Here is a 10384-nt window from a genome sequence, read left to right as displayed (position 1 = left end):
CTGGATGCTTTCAGAGAGCTATATATTTAAATAGTACTGTTTAACAGATGTGCAAGATATCAATATGCAAAAATACTCCAATTACCATTACAATTGCTGTTATTTGAACTGTGCACTGATAAAAGCGTCCACAGAATCCAGCTAAATGTCCAGCTGGACATTTTCTCTCATCTTTAGCCCGAAAGATGCAGCATCCATCTCCAAAAAGAATTCTAGATTCTGATCCATCATTTTACCCCAGTTCAGACTAGAGAATGCAGCTGGGTTTTTGGGTCTTCATGGCTTTTCCATGTACATTACAGAGTTTTAACTTGCCTTGAACTGTGTTCCCAACCGTGTTTTTTGGTAATCCTGGGCCCACGCGCTTATTTTCAGTTAAGAAATATATCAGTTTGTAACATAGCAACAACTGGTAGGATGAAGACCTCTGTCATTTACTGGTTCAAACCCTTTGTCCTGTGGAATCCCAGAAACATTTAATAATATAGCCAACCATAGATGATGAAATCCAGGTTCTTTCACCATCCTTTCCTTAGAATGTTTTAGCATTTTTATGATGCATTTTGTTGTCTATTTTTTATTTGTTGCTTGTGTCAAATTTAAATGACCATATAGCTATCAAAGATCATAAATGTTCTTTGTGCCAACATTTGATATGTTTTTTTAAACTACTTCAAAAGTCCAACATGGTTTGAAAAGCGTTGCATTGTACTTGTACATTGTAATAAATTATGTCACATGGTGTCCCAGCTGCTTCTTTACACAAACATCTTTGCCTCAACAGACTAACAAAGTCTTAGTCAGATTAAACAGAAATAACCAAAAATTAAATAAATGAAAAATGAAATAAAATTAAAGTACTTTATTATTATATAAATGGAAATTATGTCATGTGGAGGACTGAATCAAAATAAACAAGCGTGGGGTACGTTTTGATAGCATTTTGCACTCAATGACAAATATAAAAAAGACATAAAAGGCTTTGGAAAATGATAGATTATTTACAAATTTTTTCTAAAAAGATTACTGAAATGATAATGTCAAGGAAAACAGAAATTTTCTTGTTGTCTTCTAATAAAAATGAATTACTGATCTTTAAGAACATCTTGTATAAAAGTACATAAATAAGAAAATACACATTGCAACTCCATGAAGCAATTGCTTTCAAATTTCTGAAACCACTTGTGTGGTTTGTGCAGAGCTCCAAAGACAATATTCATACTGATCCAAAACTGAACCCTGTCCCAAAGGTTTTCTGGGGATTTCATCAGCTGAGTAGAGTTGCAGGTAGGTGGACAAAAGCTGTAGGAACCTTGTGATCTCCTATACTTTCGCCCACCCACAAGAAAAAATTCATACCACCCAGGGTGGAAGTCTTTTAAATCATTCCAGACACACACAGACACTATGATGGTGGCAAGGATGCTTTTGAAATGAGAGTTGTGTCCTCTGGGTTGTGCTTGCTCTGACCTCTGCATTACATCAGCATTCAAGCAGCTAGCTGAAGACCAGTTCGCCTCAGGCAAGGGATGTGTCAGAGGCCAGTGTGTTTCCGTCAGATGTCCCAAGATGGACGGTACAGCAAAGATTGGCTTCTGGCAAAGTTTTTTTTTTTTTTACTAAAAAAATTGAAGACCTAAAATACATATATATATATATATATATTTTTTTTTTATTTTTTTATTGTAACCAAAGCTTTTAGAGCTTTAAAATGTCAGAATGACTGAAATGGGTCTGTCTTACAGTTGCTGCAGATAATGTTGTTTTGTGCACCTAAAGACAATTTAATGTCCCTTCAAAAGCCATTCGGTTCACTATGCTTATCAGGAAATAGACTCAGGAGATAACATATTTGGAAGGGATTAAAAAAAAAGAAAAAGCTATCTGTTGGACTGCAGAAGAAAGGGGTTACGCAATGCTTAGATCATGCAAGATTTCAAAATCTGTTCCTTATCTGAGCTCCATTTAACCTGCAGGAGAGCACAGAGACATGCCTCTTGGTTCTGAATGCATTTTTTTTTATTTTTCAGTTTAGTCTGCAAAAGTTTAAATTTCTGTTCTTATTTAAATAAGATTCTTTCAGTTTACTTGACTCATGACTAACACATCTTTGTTAGTCCTCTGTTTATCCTCCACAGGATACCCCTTCCCCCTGTGTTATCGTGAGAAGGCTGAATGAAAATGGATGAGAGGTAATTAACTCTGAGGAGGTCTGCTTCATACACAAAGACTCTTTACTTCTTTCCCCTTTCTTTTCTTTTTCTCTGTGTTTTTTGTCTCCCGCTTGTCTTAACTGTAGACTTATCCCCTCGATAATCCACTGACCCCATCTTTAGAATTTATGGATGTCCCAAGAAAGGTACCCACTGATTGAGCTGCTTTGCAGCCAAAAGCTAATTTACGAGTTAAAAATGACCTGAAGTGATTTCCAATCAGGTGGGGGACATTTAGAAAAGTGCTGTAATTAAGAGAGTGCAGGGTAGCAACAAATACGTGACTGACCTTGACTGCATTTTCCTCTCCACTTTTAAGGGAGAAACTTAATTCACTTTTTCATACAATAAACTTAAAGGGATAGTCTGAGATATGACACTGTTTAATCTGCTATCTTGAGGACATATAGATCAGAAGAGTTATTCTACTCATAGTGAACAATAAATATGAGGCAACCACTTACACCAAAACACCACATGTGCAGAGTTTCTTTAGCCAAGCTAACTTTATTTATAAAGGACTTTAAAGACAAGAAGTACTGACAAAAGCGCTGAGCAGTGAGAATACATAAACCATTTAAACCAAGTACAAAAGTTAGTGTACAAGACTTTTTTGTTGTGACACAATACAAAATAATAAAGGGTTGGTAAATGTTTACATCAGTGTAGATTAAAATGAAGGAAATGTGATAACGATATGTGTCAATAAACAGGAAATTAATGAGATTTTTAACCAGTCTGAAAGGAGCTTAATTGTATAAATTTGGACCAAGTTAAGCTTAAAATAGCTGCTTCTTGTTGCTTCATATTCAGGCCTATCATATAAACATGATACTGGTACAATTATTGTAATAAAACAACAGAATATGAAAAAATTGCACACTATGCCATATTTTCTTTCTCATTTCTGGGTGTTTTAAACTGTGTATCAAATGAAATATTAGATGTAAAGAGTCAAAGATCAGAGGAGAGTTACAGAATTTAAAAACTTAATGGCAGGAAAAGAAGCAGAACTCAAAAGACTCAGTGATCACACATTTTATAATTGCCATATTTGTTTTTGGGCAGATTAATTTCAGGCTGTAGGTTAAAGTAACACTATGCAACCTTTTGAACTTAAAAAATATGTTTCTGACTCGCTTTGATGGCACTGCGACATTTATTATGTATATTGTTGGAGCTGTTGTTGCCCAAGGCTAAGAAACCGCACTCTACAACTTTGTGTTTCAGTCTGTTACAGGTAAGTTACACCAGCAACTGAATAACAAGACGCTGGCCATTTTAAATATGCACCGTGGCTGATTCATCTAAGAAATGCAAGAAATGAAGGTGCGGTTTCTCAGCCTTGGGACCCTGCAGGGCAACAACGGTTGCAGGAATGTACATAATAAATGTCACAGTGCCATCAAAACGAGTCAGAAACTTTTTTTTTTTGTCAGTCAGAAAATTTCATAGTAATACTTTAAGCAGCCACATTTAATTCTTAGCAAGGACAGCTTTTTTCTGTAGAAACCACAGCTACAACCTTGTATAAAAAAAAATAAAAATAAATAACAAAAAGCAAAGAACAGCTAAGCTAAGAACAACACACACCCTTTATTAGTTTAAGACTTTCACAAGCAGACTTCCTCTTTGCTTCCAGCATCTTATTTTAAATAAAATAATAATGCAACTCTTCTAAAGACTGTTCATGACAGCTTGAGTGCAACAGAAAGGAGTAAACAGGAAGAGTCTGGTGTCACTTAACTATCTGAATCCTATCTGAGCCAAAGCTGAAACACCTTATCTCCTGAAAGAAGCATGAGGGATCCCTTCTAATCCTCCCCTGCCTTATCCTAAACACGTTATGCTGCTTCAAAGCTGGAGACAGAGTGTGAGAAAAAACCAGTTTAGATGACAGACAGAGAAAACAGAAGCTTCTTAAAATAGTGTTTAATAGTTTTGAAGAGGGTGGGACAAAGAGATGAAGCTGTGTTTGTGAAAGGCCTGAGATAAGAAGACTGATGAGTTATGTTATACAGTTGTTTTGATACCTTCATGTTGCAACTGTCCTGAAAACTCTCTCTTATTCTTACTTACAGCTGCAGATGTATAAGCAAGCAAAGCCAAACACCATTTCACCCTTTGGATATGCTGGAGCTTTATCAAGCTTTTCATGTTGATAAAAAGTGTTTGGGAGTCATTAGTGCATACTTATTAACCGCTTAGGGATGCTTTTAAGGCCACTTAGCTTACCTCAGCTATCTCAGGCTTATCTCACTGCTGAAAACCACAGAAAGATGAAACGCTGCACAGCTTCATAACATGTAATAACAGTTTGGGGTGAGTCACTGCAGGCAGCAAGCTCATAACATTGTTTATGTTCTCTTTGAAATGGAGTTGGTGGGTCTTTTAATCAGCATGGCTCAAAGGCATTTGCCCTGCAATTTCTGCTGTTATATGGATTTTTGCTTGGGTGTGGTTTGAGGTAAGTAGGGGGCCAGATGAAGGAGGGCTCAGTGGTTTAGGTGGGTGGATGAGGTAAACTCACTTCACTTTAAAGTCACATAGCTTTGGTAAAGTCTGGACACAGTAAATATTATTCTCTCTAAATGTGAATGAGAAGCCAAAACAATCAATTAACTTCTGCCTTCTAATTATGGAAGGGAATTCATAGGTAGCGGGTGTAAGTAAGCACTTTTATCTTGTACCATTCCTCGTCAGCTATGCTTTCAAACAGACAACAGAAGGAGCTTATTAGTGTTGACCTTTATCATTTTTGTAAGATTTTTCCTTTATAAATCTTTCTAAATGATCACTTTTGGAGGCACTTAGAGTCTTTATGATAGAGGCAGATACTACATTGGATGCCACTACCCCCCATAGCAAAGCTTATTTTTGCTGTTGTCAATCCATAATTAATATATGCTAATGCTAGAGCAATTAAATATTTTAAGCTTGTAAAATTACCTCAGCATGATAGAGTTTGGAGCAGGGTCTCCCTGGTACTGGAACAAGTAGCTGAAAAAAGTGGCTAAATTTCCAGCAAACATGGGGTACACACTCAAGCATTTGTGCTATACAGTGCCCAAGGAAATACATTTTAATGTTTAATGTAAATTTTTACATTGAATAGGTTGAAAGATGAGAAGACAATTGTGTTTAAAGCTGACATTTCTATTTTGGGTAAACAGCTGGCATCTATATGTAGATTAAAGGTTGAAACAGCATGTCGATTAGCATAAAAAAGAAAGTACAGACCAAGTTGTTTACTCAAAATATTGGATGTAGGTGACTAGCATGCTTAATGAATAAACAAAATGGATTGCTGCAATCACAACCAAGGGAAAAGATCTAAAATCTTTATTCTCCGTCGTGCTCAGCAGTCTGGCCCTCCCCGATCCCCTCAAACTACCTGTCAGATGAAGGTCAGCTCTGCTTTCAGTCTGACAGGCATGCCTTTTCTAACAAGTCCAGGCTAAGACCTTAATCTGCAAACCAAAACAACCTCAATAAACAGGGAAAAAAGTCTAGATAATAATTTAAAACTATTCTAAAGCAAAGGGAAGCTGATGTTTAGTGAGCCATGCTTGCAATCATGCTGATAAATGAAAGTGTGCTGGTGTAAGGTGGCCTTGCCACAGCTAATGAATGAGTGTGAGGGGTTTGCAGAACTCCAATTTCTCAGGCATTTTTATAAGCACTTGAAGTCAGACTGCGGTCTGAAGTTACATTTCTTGCTCTCTTTCATTAATTAGGAGAGTCTCCTTAATGATACAGCAGGCTTACAGATGGAGCAGAGGTGAGACTGTGACGGCAGTGGGAGGGGAAGTGGGGGACCAGGAAGCCCACTTAGTTTGTAATTAGCAGAGTAACGCAGGACGTTTCCCAGCTGGTTAGTATTTTGACTGTTTTATTTGTTACTTGCCTTCCCCCATTGCAGGTTATTATCTGTACCTTGAGGTGATTTCATTGGCTCCTGCTGACCCCCTGATGGGTGATGGGGGCTCTAAAGCTTTATCTCAAGACAGCGGGTGACCCCTAAACTTTTAGTATTAATCACACAAAAGGATTCCTTGCCTGATTTGGGCATGTGGTCCCGATTGGTGTCTCAGCAAGCATGAGCGAAGATGAAAGCCCCTCTCTTTCCTGATCAGAATGTGCTCTGCACACGCCAACTCTGCAGATGAGTGTCCGCTTTTGTTCTGCACCAGACCACACACATGTACATAAACACTGCAAACCGCATATGCGCTTGAACACACTTTGAAACACCCACAGACACACTCCGTTAGCCACAGTCACTCAGACACCATGTCCCCAATGTGCTGTGAAAAGTTTGCAAAACACCCAAAGCTTTGCGTCAAAAAATGACGACTGGCATTTCAGAGCTTTTAACGCGGATTTACTGGCAGATTTAGCGGTCACATAAGGCTTTGGTTCGGCTGGGTCTCAAAGATCTTTGCTACTCAAATATTTTTCTTCATTTATACAAGTAAAGGAGCTGAAGCATTGGGGAAAAATTACCTACATGAAAAAGTCATCACATCAGGAATTTAAACTTTACAAATGGGCCAAATTTTCTTCTTTATTTTAATTTCCTATTCTCCTTTTTAACAGTACATGCTGGAAACAGAGAAATAAAACACATTTGTGGATGGTCCGAATGAATCATACTGACAGAGCAGATGTGTATTTCAACAAAGTAGATGCCCATATGGAATACATTAGAAGAAATTACTGGCTGAACAACCCTTGGCCAGCAACCTGTGTATGGTCTAGAGGCATCACAATGCAAGAAGATAGCAAACTAAACCACAAGGAGGAAACCATGGTGACGTGTACTTTTTCAGTAGTTTACAAAGCTTTGAAAAGGTAAATGATAAAACGGAGATCTCAGTCTGCTCAAATACCGAAAATTTGGGATTTACATTGCTTCTCTAATCTGAATAACAATGTCTGTTTTAAGTCAGAACAAAAGATCTGTCTTGTTAGCAAAGATACATGGAGTTTTGCACACTACTGTGTCATTTATAGCATTTAAGGTACAGTGAGTGGCAGAGGCAAAGTAGTAGCTAAATAACTTTGGGGCAGGGTAAATCCAAACACAAGCCCTCTATGGATTAACTACAGTCTTCTTTTTGTTAGAGCACTAATTATAATTGGCCTATGCCACCTACTTCTCAATCCTCAGACCTTGTCATCTTAATCTCGGCTAATCCTTCTTTGTGTTTGCAGAAATTAGTTTGTGAAGTGGGCTCAATCTAGGTCAATCCTTTGGACACTTTTGGAAAAAGCCTGACAGGGCTTGTGCATGAGTGTGAGTGAATGCGACCCCTGTGACAGACTGCAATGGGTGGCTGCACGGGGTGAGAACGAAGCAGGGGAGAAGTGGTGGGCACTGAATTGGGCAAACACCCATTATCGCCATTTTAATTGAAGATTAGTGGGAGGATTTAGCTGCAGAGGCTGTAGGGGAGCAGGCAGCAAAGGGTGCTGGCTGCAGTCTCAGTGGGTATGACTCTCTGTTCTCTGCACAAGCCTGCAAATCTGTTTCTGCTCATTGTAAGGTAGGGGGAATCCTAAGAAAAAGTATGTGAGAGGAAAATACTGCAGAGACATTCTTCATCTTATTTCTTATCCTTTGTGAAAACAAAAGCTTAAACGTGATAGAGTGAAATGACAGTTTCAATTATGCTGCAAAATGAGTTTGCCTTTTGACAAAGTTAGGAGCAATATTCTTTCAGAGGATTCCCCAGACAGTGATGGAAATGGGTCACAGCATGAACAGAAAAATAATACAAAAGTAGTCAGCACAGAGAGGTGAAAATCATCTGTCACAATTTCATGAAGGGAAAGGGCCTCACATGACACTCCCGACTGCTGACAGACTGTCCAAGTCAACATACCCAATGAGCATTTTTCAATTAAAAGACATGAAAAAAATTATTATGGTCACCAGTACAACCATGCATATCTAACTAGCATTTAGTCAGCTAAACAACCAAACAACCTGTGACATTTATCCAAGTAATACTTTTCATAACCACCTAGCTACACAATTAGCTCCCTGTTATGAGGAACACCAACGCTGAAGTGAAAGGAGCATATAGTGCTACTTTATTATGCATTAAAAGTATCTGGTTGTGGTTGGGGGAAAAAAAAATCAAGGTTAGGTGTTAAGTATTGCATAATGCTTTGGAAACATTTCCACATTGCCATGGCAATGCATCACATGACTGTCATGTTAGCTTGAGAAACCCTGTACACAGGGCTGGCCTGATTCTTTATGGGGCCTCAAACAGAATTTGTTTTAAGGGCCCCTCGGCCACCTCAGCAGCACCTCTGTGCTTAACTTTTACAAGTACTTGATCATTTCACATGGTAAATATAACACACCCATTCATTTGAGCCAAGATGGCGCCGACTGAGTGGCGGCCAGTTACGGCAGATCTGACGTTCTTCTTTGTTTATCTTATTTGGAATATTTGTAGTTGGCTTACATCATACTGGTATCATTCTGGCTGTGGTTTTTAACCTTTGTAAAATAAATAAATAAACAAACAAAATCAATTAATTTGCACTTTTAATATGCAGTGTGATGTATGCATCTGGCATACTAAACTTATTTAAAATAAACAGCAAACGTCAGCAGATGATACACATTTAGAGTAACAAAGTTAAGCGATTCTTTTGTTTTGGAAATTTGGAAAAAGTAAAAACAAAACAAAAGTAAAACAAACTGTGCAAAACATGCAATCTTCCACTACAAAATAGCTTAAAACTGTGGCCAACTTGTCTGAGATTCTGGCACACTCCATTGTACAAAAAAACATGCATATTACTAAAGCAGTAGGAATTGATTAACTAGTATTATTTGCCTTTCAGCCATTATATTTTCATGGCTGGCATGCAACCATGATTTAAATGGTATAAAATCAAGCTTTTGTGTGTATTATAACTAACCATAGGCACTTCCTGATGTCAGCGACCCCTCCTTGTATAACAATGTGTTTACTGGACAGATCTGAGTTAGTTTTCTGATCCCGCATACTTATGAAACAGAAAATGTGGATCTCGTAAATTCTGCAGATTAAACTGCAGGATTATAAATTATAAAACTATACCTGCATGAATTACTTCAACTCATAAAATAAACCGAAGATGATATCCTGAAAAGTGTTTGCTTATCTAAACATGCACAGGCTGAATCAGCAGCAATAGCACAGGTGCTAATTAATAGGAGCATTTTATGTCTGTTATCTCATAAGCACAGCACGTTCAGGTGTTACCCTGTAACTACTGTCGTATGGGCTCAGTTCATTCTTGTGTGTTTAAATTGCTGGAAAGTGCATGGCCATAAACATGCAAGAATTTAACTGTGGTCAGAGTGTGTTGGGAGTGTGATAACACACATAGATCTCAGTGCTAATGGGTAATAGGCATGACAGGTGAGGGGGGTTTAACATGATATACTATTTGTATACTTTCTGTAGTAGATTTCCCACAAATGTCTCTTCTTAATCACTCTGCCCCTCATTTATTACTGTCCTCCCAGCCACCTATGACTCAACTCTGTTAATTTTCCAGCCTATGATATATTTCAGCCTGTTAAAGGTTGTGGAATTAGTACTGCCAAAGGCCACTGCTGGTGGCAATTTTTACTCTAAACAAACAAGATGGAGTCACTTGGTCTGTATACCCATTCAGTGTTCAGCATCTTGGCAGTGGACATCTTTTGGTCTTGGTATTTTGACACTGAACACTATGAATAAGGGGTGGCTCTCACTAAGAAACTAAACATGACTTGATACATGCTTGTTATTCAGATCATAGCCCAAAGTAAAATAAGGGTAGTTTTTTACCTTATCTTCAGCTCAAAACAGATTATTTCTTCCTTTAGAACAAAGGTCTAATTGTATTTTTCTTTGCCATAAAGGCTTGAAAATGGGAAGCAGCCTGGCCATGTCTGCACTTGACAAAACCTTACATCACTTACAAACTTAATTTATTAACATGTTAAATCTTCACTTAATCTACACAAAACCTAAATTGCCTAAGGACAAAAACTAAACAAACAAAGAAAAAAAAAGAATAATAATTTTCACCATGAGTAACAACAGTACTATTAAAATAAAGGATTATGTTAATGCTTCAAAATGTCAAAATACCACTTAAAGAATCACAGTGAT

This window comes from Melanotaenia boesemani, chromosome 19, assembly GCF_017639745.1.
Source record: "Melanotaenia boesemani isolate fMelBoe1 chromosome 19, fMelBoe1.pri, whole genome shotgun sequence".
NCBI classification, from domain to species: domain Eukaryota; kingdom Metazoa; phylum Chordata; class Actinopteri; order Atheriniformes; family Melanotaeniidae; genus Melanotaenia; species Melanotaenia boesemani.
The sequence above is the reverse complement of the archived record's forward strand: the minus strand, read 5'-3'. Positions refer to the sequence as shown.